Genomic DNA, 11,824 nt, shown 5'->3' on the forward strand with positions numbered 1-11,824 from the left:
CAATATATTATTTTTATTTCAAATTTCATAAATTTAGTTAAAACTTGAACTTTAAATCTATAAGTTTGGTCAGAAAGCTTGACAGTTTAATACAAGGTTCCTCATAACTAGTTATAAAATAGCAGTTGAGAGAAATTAAATATCCATTGTATATATAAAGTTCAAAATGTTGACGAAATTAATGAAAATCTCGAAAATTCTAAATTATCTTGAAACTAAAAAATTATAAAATATTCAATTTTTATAGCTTAGGATGGAATTTGAAACAAGGACTCTCATAAATAGTTCATACTGTAGTCAACCAACCTAAAATATTTATAAACACAGTAATCTTGTATCTTATCATATTAAGCATTTTTAGGCATTACACGTTTTTGATTTTTATCAGTTTTTTTACTATGGTAGGTTAGGTTAATACATTGAGAGTAAATCCAAAATGATTTTTTACGACCGTTTGAAGTTGAATATTTTTTGACATTGGATATTTGTCGGATTTCTCGTTGAAAGATTTTCTCATTTTCTCGTAATTCAAAAAGAAATAACAGTAGATACTTGAAATTTTTACCAAATGTTTATTTTATCATTTTCTATACTAAAATATTTTAAACTATTTACCTACAGATAATTTCAATTTTCAATTTTTTTTTTAGATTCTGAGCGGAGCGAGGAAACTATTGTTTTTACAATGGTGTTTATTTTTATTTTTTTTTTTTTTTTTATATCCTGTATACAAAATTTCTTCCAGAAGGAGTGTTTCGATTTCAACATATAGTATCTTATCTTTTAGCAAATTGGATCAAGATGGTACTTTAAAGAGGTCATTTTTCGATTTTCTCAATAGTTATTTAATGCCAAGGAAAAAACCACCGGAAAATTACGAAAAAAACGCTAAAAATGGGATTTTAATTTCTAACGCTTTGTATATCACCATAGATACGAATAAAAAATTATAATATTTTGATATTAATTCAACTTGATATAATAAATAATAACAAAGTATAAAATATCCAGACTAACATCCCAATAAGTTGTTTTAATAATAATTTAAGAATATAACATATACATAAGTTTTTTAGTTTATTTAAAGTTCATATTTTGACAACATAATATTGAAAATTTTCAGAGTATTTAGTTGTTAAAATTTATATAATGTTCAATTTTTATACTTAATAATTGAAAATTGAATGCTAGGCTTCTCATAAATATTTTATACTTGGTATTACGATGAAATCTAATAAATAAACAAACGAATTATATAGTAATAGTAAATTAAATTACTTAAACAGCAATAATTACATAAAATATATATTACTAGTATATGTATATATTAGTAACAGGCTAACAGATCATCTTTGGTCACAATTATTATTTTCATATTCAATGATTTTATATCATTGAATTCAAATTTAACACATCCATTGCACTATTACAGTGGTCCACCATCCACCATCCAATTATAACTGTAGCTATACTTATAATTTATAATATAATATACCTACCTTAATATGTACCTATACTAGTTTTTAAAAAATATTGCATCTAAATGTGCGTAATAAATAACATTTTATATTGTTTCTTTTAGAATCTAAAACGATAAATGTATGGACCTTGTAACCGTACAGCGTATCATTAAATGAAAAATAATATTCGATCTACGCTCTACAGCTTATATAATTTTGATTATAATTTGAAAACTTTTTTTAAACCTTGGTAAAATGGAATCTACATTATTCATATAACAAATTCAAAAAGAAAACTGTATTAGAATATTTGCATTATATATCGAATTAGAGTTAGATACTGACTTTCCAATTAATAAACATAGTGTAGGTACCCATATTATTAAATTAATTTTAATGTTGTATCTATTTTATCATTAAAAAGTACCTAACTATAAATTTTTCACCAAAACAATATTGTCAAACTGTGAAATTATATTTTATAAAGGCTGTACCTATACCTACATTATTTTATTTATATTAACGTAAATAAATTCAACACGTCATAAGAATTCTATCTAATAATTTTATTATAATACCATATTTATGAGGTGGTATTCTACTATTGTCATACTGTTTGGGGGGGGGGGGGGTATGGAGAATGAATCCCACCATGAACTTTTTTGTATATATAATATCTATTATTGCGGTGGGGACTTCCCTGCAATTTATCTTTGAAATAATGAAAATTCTTGTCTATGCCACTGATACAATATAATGTTATTGTTTTAATATTATTCAGTAACTAAAAAGTCTTTATGAATATAATATTTTATTAAAATATATAGCTATTTGCTTCATTATCATAATAATTTATAATTTATGGAAGTACTATAACCTATTTATATTATAATATAATATAATGATAAATTGTTGCGCCATACCTACTATTCTTTGGCTTTGTATATTACTGACAATTACGAATAACTAATAAATAAACAATAATATGTTACTTACTCTTTACACTTTAGATTCGAGCAATGATATTCATATTCATGTCGAACATTTACGTTTTGGCTGTATAATATATTATTCGATTCTGAATGGAGAGATGTATATATTGATTATTACTATGATGTGTGTGTTTTTTATTGTCTGTAAACATTTTTTTAAGTAGAAATAATGTTTCCTATTCTTATCGAGAGCTATTTATATATATTTAAAAAATTTAAATTTAAAATTTTTTTAGTTGGGTATTTTTTCTGTAAAATATAGGTATCACCAAGAAATCTAAAAAATGTATGAACACAATTTTTTTTAAAGACATTTTAGTCAAATTTGGACAAAATTAGATATTTCAACGAAGAAATACGATTTTAGTTACTTTGTTACTCATTTAAAAATATATTTTGTGGGTACTTGAAACTTTTAAACTAAGTCTATTATTTTATTCTATATACACAATACACGTATTTTATGCAATTTTTCGGGCAAAAATGTATCCATCCTGCTGTAGTACTATTGTCTAATTGTAAAATAAATTAATTTAATAGCAATATAATTACATAAATTATACTTAATAATATTATAGGGTGACAAACCATCTTCGATCAAGTTGTTTTTCGTATCCAATTATTTTATATTTTATTGATATTTATTAACACGTACATTACAGTGACCCACTGCGCACTCAATACATAATATATATTATAATCAAGTGTTAAATCCATACTAGGAATTTGTTGTATAATATGTATAATAGTTATGGGTGACATCAGTCATTGCAGCTAAGCTTCAAAACAATAATGTAGATAATTATATAAATAGGTATATTCGATTATCAAATCAAAAACCCATTAGCCAGCTTGCTGCCCGATAGCATTTTCTATATAAAATGTTCCCGTTTTAGAACATGGAACTGCTGAAGCACAAGCATCTATTATTTTGGACACATTGACAGATTGGAACCTAAATGATTCAGTAAAAGCTCTATCTTTCGATACAACAGCAGTAAATGTTGGTAAAATAGGAGGTACTTGTTTTAGTGTATGTGTGTATTTTTGATTGTAATGGGTAAATTATCTGGAAAATATGTACCAATTTTTAAACGATTCCAGTTGTCTTGGAATAATTTAAACAAACAGACTTTAAATCAGGTATTGCAGAAAAAGATGTAAAAAAATTATTAAACCGGAAATGAAAAGACTTTTAGAGTTTTTAAAAAACAATTTAAATAATGCTCAACTTAGAAACGATTATAAAGAATTACTAGAATTGGCATTAATTTTTCTTGGTGAAAAACCAAAAACTCCAACTTTTGTCATGTACCAGGTGCCATTCATCATGCAAGGTGGGTGGCTAAAGCAATTTATTGTATAAAAATGTATTTATTTAGAAATTAATTTAAGCTAAGTGCCAAAGAAAAAACTGCACTTCACCATTTATGTATGTTTTTAATAATAATATACATCGAAGCAAGGTTTGAGGCAACTTCCGCAACTGCTGCACCTCATAACGACTTGGTTTTTTTGAAAAAGTTGTACAACTACCAAGCAATAGATGCAGAAATATCAAAAGTAGCTGTCTCGAAATGTATTAATCATTTATGGTATTTGAGCCACCAAGCCACGGGGTTGGCATTTTTAGATAAAAATATAAATACTGAGATGAAAAGAAAAATGGTGACACGATTAGATAGTAACAACTGTTCAAATGAAAGTACAAAAAGTTTAAAACTGAACAAAAGTGATAGGGACGAGTTTATAAAAAATGAAATAGATATTTTCGTTAACAGTGAGACCCGAAATTTTTTCAAACTATTTAATTTGGATGAAAGTTTTCTTGAAAATGATCCATCGACTTGGGATAACATTCTTAGTTATAAAAATGCATTAAATATTGTAACCAAGTTACGAGTAGTAAATGATATGGCCATAGGCTAACCTCTAAGTCTTATTTCTTAATTATTTTCCATTTTATTTAAGTAAAATATTAATTTTATAACGTAATATTTAACGTAAAATATTTGGCACAACGCACAACACGGGAAATCACGTACTGAGTAATACGAAAGTATATATTTTGATTATTCGTTGCAAACAATTCGTTATCGTTGTACCTATTTATATAGATTAGGTATCATTATTAATGGATAAATGTATTATCTGATTAAGATAGTGAATGTCACATAGACAGTGTGTGAGCAGTGCTAAGAGTCGTATATATTTATATAGGCTATAGCCATAGCCGATTTTTATATGGCAAAGTTTGGCAACGTTGCGCGGAAAAATAAAAAATGAGCGTTCTCAATCGTAATAGTCTAAAAAAGGTATCGCCAATAATGACCGTTCTCAATCGTATTCCTGCCCTCTATATTATACTGATATACCAATAAGCGATTTTTAAGTTTTTATACAAATAATATTGGCAAATTGGTCATAGGTACTTGGTAATGACCACTCATGGCAAAAAAACTGTTGAAACAACATCACAATATATTTTTAGACGCATGTCTCAATAAAATAAAAAATAATATCATTGATCAAGACGTAAAGGTAATATTGGAACTAAAGATTCTTCTTCTTTATTGATGTTTTTATTTTTAACTGATTTTGAAATTTAAGTGGAACACTTTCTCCAAGTTCGCGCCGTTCGCAGAATACCCATATGCATCTAGGTACCGCAGAACACCGGTTTAGTACCACTGATATAATATTATATAGAAACCATGTGTAGTATTTGTACATTATTATATTTTATTACACAATATATAGATTATTACTATCGAAACCATTTCTATTCTACAGTATTATTATACAGACTATTAATTATTATACTATGTAGGTCATCGTTTATCAAACCTACACGGCTATACACGATAAAAATACAGAATGTAACAGGAAGACCTGAGAAAAAAAAATGGCACCACTGTTATATTCTTACAACCCCTTATTTTCCACTTAAGGGATTGAATTTCCAAAAATCTTTTCTTAGCAGACGCCTACGTCATAATAGCTATCTATATGCCAAATTTCAGCCAGATGCGTCCTGTGGTTCCGGCTAGTCGATGATGAATCACTCAGGACAAGCAATTTTATATAGATTACAAAATAAAAGGAAAAATATTAGAACATTTTATTGCTATAACTAACATAAAATTTGGAGCGGGAAATTATTTAAAGAACCAAATTGTAAAACAAAAACAGTGTAAAAACGTGAGTACAGTGTATGAAAAAAAATCATAATCGATTCATTAAAACTACGAAAGTATGCGGGTGGGTATATGGGAATCAAATCTGCTTAGGCTTTTTTTGTTTAATTTTATAAAATGGTTTTCTTAGTGTTAGTGCGTTACAAGGATAAATAAATAAAAATTAAATAAATTGTGTACCTACTTAATAATTATGAATAAAAATTTTTTTAAATTTTATCAAGTATCGAAAATAATAAAATAAACATATGGTTGATAAACATTTTTATTTTAAAGAAATTACCTAGGTTGGTACATAACTTACATATTTTAATAACAACAAGAAAAATATTATGACAAAAAACGGTCACCCATCCAGTATTGTAGTAAAAAAACGCTGTCTGAGTCGAAGGAAACTTGATAGATCCCCACATCCACCAGAGGTTATCCTAAAGGTGGTAGTTGATAAATTAAATATGTTATTTAACATACAATTTTGGCTTCATAGTATCTAAATAATGTATATACTTTAGTAATTTTAAAAAATATAGAATTTTCTTCATACAATATAATATAATAGGTAATCTCGTTTTACGCCGTTATATTTTTACCAGAATGTATTGAAATTACCAGAAATTTTACAATTTATCCCCAACTAGGTAGTTCTTTAAATATGTCTATAAAAAATATAAATATTTTAACAACTTTTATACGTTTTTAGATTTCAGTAATAAACTAATAACTACGTAGGTATACTTATGAGGAACTTTGTATTTAATTTTAGAGCCTTACTATTTAGATATAAGTAGGTAATCATTTTAATTATTTTTTTAGATCATTTGATTTCTATAAGACAATACAAACTAATTTACAAAATTTAATTTGCAATTATGTTAAATGTATGTGCCATTAATAATCCCAACGAGTTATGGGTTAAGTATAAAAATAGTTTTTTTGAAGACATACTGTATAGAGTACACAACATTGACAAGAATATTCAATTCAATGATGATATTTACAATGAAGCTTTAATATTAATAGAGAATATATTATTAACATTAAATAATACAAATTTAGAACTGTATAAACTTCCTAAACCAAATCAAAATGCAATATATGATATGCCTGATGATTATTTAAAAGAAACAACATATGATACAACTACCTTAGAAACTTTTGTGCTTCAAACAGAACCAAAACAAACAAAAGAATAAAATAAAGTCTATATAAAAATTATGGATTCTGTAAACATTAAAGTTGGAGGTATTTACTTTATAGATGCCCCTGGTGGAACAGGTAAAACATTTGTTCTCAATTTAATAATTGCAAGTATAAGAGCTAAAAAAAAATTGTAATTCCTGTAGCAAGTTCTGGGATAGCTGCTACTCTTTTATCTAACACTTAAATATAATATTGTTGGCATTGAACAAGTTAATTACATTATTTAATAAACCTATGTGACTAGCCTATTTGATTTTTATTCTATTATGACTTGATGAGTATTGAGTAGATATTAAGTTTTATCAATTCTTTAGTTCTTATAGTACCTATGTATGTATGTATTAATTTATTTTGTTTAAAAAATAAGATAATGTTTACAATATTAAAAATGGATTAATAAAATTAGCAAATAAGAGATTTAAAAAATCAAAAAATTATTATGAAATCATTTTTAATCAAACAACAACTATAGAGGTCTGGAGATACGGATATTCCCAGTCATCCACAGCTTAAAACAATTGAAGATGTTATGTCAATGGCCAAAAATAATTTAGTTAGTAATAATTCTGATATATTAACAAAATAATGTATTACCTACCTATTATACTTTGAATAATATTTTAAATATTGTGTATTCCTGAAAGATACTATTGGAGTAATTATTGAGATAAAACAGTCAAAGGAACTCATATGATACATTAGTATTAAAAAATATCATACTAGCACACAAAACTGGAGTTATCGTAAGTACTTACTGCAATTTTTTTGTTAATGTTTGTATAATATTCCTCAAACTTAACTTATTAACATGAAATTGTACTTAAATAAATAAATATAAATATATTAAATGTAACACTACATTAGATTAATATAGACTCAGTTAAGTTGTAGAATAATTCATAATTCAGTTATTACTTATATAAATTCAATGACAACAATAAATTATTTACTAAGTAAGAATTAAAGAAAATAATAAAAATAACCTTTAATTTAACCAACAAATTTACAATAATATATCTAAATTAAAATATTATTGTTAAGTATTTATTATAAGAATGTGACTTCAAAGTACTTATTTCATTGTTAAAACATATTAATTAACTAACAAGTAGAATTTGAAAATATAACATAAAATAATAATTTGCAATAAAAAATATCTTTTTCTTTAATAATAAACTATAATTATTTTAAGTACATTCTGTAATATCCTTCTGTGAACTATCTATATGTGAATCTATTTTAACTGTTACAAGATACATTAATAATAAAATAATGTAACATTATGATATTGAAATTGCTTTATTAAAGGTTACTGTTACTCTATGCGATACACACGCTACTACATTTTATACCGACGAAGGTGATATTATGTCAATAATAGGAGGAAAAATTATTAATTACAATAATGTCAACAAAATAAGTGTGTCAACTGGATCTTCAAAAATCATAATTAATCCTGATTGAAATGAAACATTGATCTCCAAAGTTGGTATAAAGCATTTGAACAAATAGAACTTTTAAATCTATCTCAAATGTCTATCGGTTCTCAAGAACTTAATATGTTTGAAAGTATGTGATGATTTAAAAATATTCATTTGTTTTATTAATGATTAATTTCAATTATAGTTTCTCAAAGTAATAGAAATAAAACTAAAAACAAAAATATTTTGCAACAAAACAGAATTGATGATGATTTGATTTCTAAAAGATTACTGGAGCTGAATGATGAAGAGCAAAAGATAAAAACGGAAAGAATTGATTTAAGTTTTAAGAGACAAAGACTTTCAATTGAACAAGAGAGTATTAAAAGTAGTTTCGAAAACTAATTTTATAATAGATACTTATGTAATACATTCTACGTAACAATGTAATACATTCTAATACATTTCATATTATTCTCAATTTGTACTTTCTTCTAAATTATAATAATAATAATAATAAACAGAAAAATAAATAAAACATCTATTACCTATTAGTATAAATTTGCAATTTGATACTTATATATTGTATTTATGTTTTTATTGAGAACCAGTAAAATTAATTAGAAGTATTTCAAGTCTGATTATAGTTTAATTACTATATTAATAATCTATTAACATTTAAAACTATCTAGGTATATTATTCCTGATAGTATATTTAAAAGAATTAAAGTATGAAATTTAAATTAAAAATAATACTCATTGATTTTATAATTTGATGTTGAAAAAGTAAATAAATATATAAAGTTTAAAATAAGTATTCAGGGAGGATCCATTCAATTGAGTTCATTTTAAAAATTATTTCGTTCACTCATATTCTTCAAGAGTAGGGTCATGACCTTCATTCAATTGTTTATGTTCCATACTACTTTTTACACTATAAGCAACGGCAGCTTTCATCTCTTTGAATGCTTCTTCATGTTTTTGTTGAACTATTTGTATAACTTCTAGAAGATCTTTTTTTTCTTTAATTATTGAATTCAATTGAAGTAGAGCAATTGTACGCTGTTCTTTTAAAAAATCCATTTCTTGAAAATCTATATCCCGTGCTTTAAATAATTCACTACATTGTTCTTTTAGTTGATTAATTTCATCTTTCATCATGTCCATTTTAACAACAGCTGCTGAATATGTAGCGTGCAAACCTTCATATTCCTTTCTCAAAGTTTCATAATCTTCTGGCCTTGAATCATATGGCACAAAGTGATTATTAAGTGAATCACCACTTGCTGTATCATCTTTAGGAATATCCTGAAAAATATTTAAATTACATCAATATACAATTTTAAAATATTTAATGTTATAATCTATTACTTTATCTATGCTTATATTATTGAAAAAGTAAATACCAAAATACAAATGATGTATCAAATATGTAAGTAATAACCCCTGCAATAGGATGATGGAAACTAGTGATGGGCACTTTCGAATAGTTTACACTATCGAATAGTATTCGATAGTTTTTTTAATCTATCGAATACTATTCGAATGTTTTTAAGTATAACCGATTAGTAGTTTTTCAATAAAAACTATCGAATATTCTGATAAGCTATCGAATAGTCTATTCGAATAGCACTATCGAATAGTCTATTCGAATAGCACTATCGAATAGTCTATTCGAATAGCACTATCGAATAGTCTATTCGAATAGCACTATTGAATAGTCTATTCGAATAGCACTATCGAATAGTTTATTCGAATAGTTTGATATTCTATTCGAATAACACTATCGAATAGTTTTTTATTATACGGACTATTTGGAATTTTGATATTTCAAATTTTAATTCACAATTTATTTCTTGACCACCTGAGATTTTACTTTTTAGCGATGAATCATTGTCCCCACATAAACACGTATTCCAATTTTCAAATATAAGCTGTAGAAAATTATCTTTACAAATTAGTAATTAATAATTATACATTAAAATTTAGAAAGTAAATAAACTTGTTGTTCATAGAGATATTTGAAGAACTCTAAAATTCAAATCTGATGTAATTTCTTCTATGGATAAAAATACATTATTATTTTTATGTATCAAATATATAAGATAAAAAACTAACAAGTTACAAGTTAAAAGTTACAACCAATCAAAATTCGAATTTCGAATGAATAAAAAATAAAAATTATTTGATTAACTAAACTATTGAATGAAAAATTGAAAACATTGAAAACTATTCGATAAACTAATTTATTATAAACTTTCGAAATAAATAAACATTCGATAAAACTATTCGATAGACTATTCGAATGAAAACTATTCGATAAGCTATTCGAATGAAAACTATTCGATAAACTATTGGAATGACAACTATTCGATAAAACTATTCGATTAACTATTCGAATGAAAACTATTCGATAAACTATTCGAATGAAAACTATTCGATAAACTATTCGAATAGTTTTAAAGCTATCGAATACATGGTGACTATTCGAATGTTCGATAGTTATGGAATTACTATCGAATAGTTCGAATAGTGAACTACTATCGAATAGTTCGATAGTGACTATTCGATAGTTCCCATCACTAATGGAAACCATAAGTAAAATAAAAATCGATATGGTAATTTCACCAATCATTAACTCATTTAAAGTGTATTGTGATTTCATACATTGTAGTTCATAGCAACAAGTATTTGTTATTTTGCTTTTGATTATCACTATATTGTTATCATATCACCTACGCCCGTTAGTTGTTATTATCTAATTTATGTATTTGTGCCTAGCATAATATTTACAACTTGAATAAAAATTTTAAAAAAGTAAAGACTATTTTATTTTTGTAATAATTGTAGGGTAAAAATAGCCCATGGAGTTAATACTAATATACTTTTATTAATGTATCAGCGGCAATATTTACCTTATAAAATATTAGATTATGCAAGTAAATCTTAAAATAAGTATGAAGTGTGATTGCCCAAATCTAATTGTTCCATCATATTCAGCATAAAAATCCTATTAAAAAAATTTAGTTTGTTGAATATTTTATTGGGGCGAACACAAGTTTAAAAATTTGTGCCCTTTTACATTATTCAACTTTTACTTCAAATATTTTCTCCTTCCAAAATCCATAAACCATCAAAACATTTTAAAATACATATTGTTATTTTATAAAATGATATAATTCAAGTTAACAAATGCTTAAAAAAAAATAAATAATATAGGCTAAATAATTAGTATATCAAAAATAAATATGTTTTTACTATTAAACATAACAATATTATAATGAATATAGTACATAATATGTTTTAAATATTTGATTAGAGTATTAGACGAGATCAAAAATACTGAACTGAAATTCATAATGATATGCTGAACAAACAGTTTGTAGACAGTAATCTACTAAAATGTCATTAATACCATAAATAGTGATCCTACTGTTATTTAATTACTTTATTAATACCTATACAAATTACAAAGACATTTTGACATTGGAGAAAATAATAATTCTCTGTAAAATCAATTTTGTTCCTCCTTCCAATGTTTAAAAACCAATAAG

The sequence above is a fragment of the Acyrthosiphon pisum genome, chromosome X (genome assembly GCF_005508785.2).
Source record: "Acyrthosiphon pisum isolate AL4f chromosome X, pea_aphid_22Mar2018_4r6ur, whole genome shotgun sequence".
In the NCBI taxonomy this organism is placed as follows: domain Eukaryota; kingdom Metazoa; phylum Arthropoda; class Insecta; order Hemiptera; family Aphididae; genus Acyrthosiphon; species Acyrthosiphon pisum.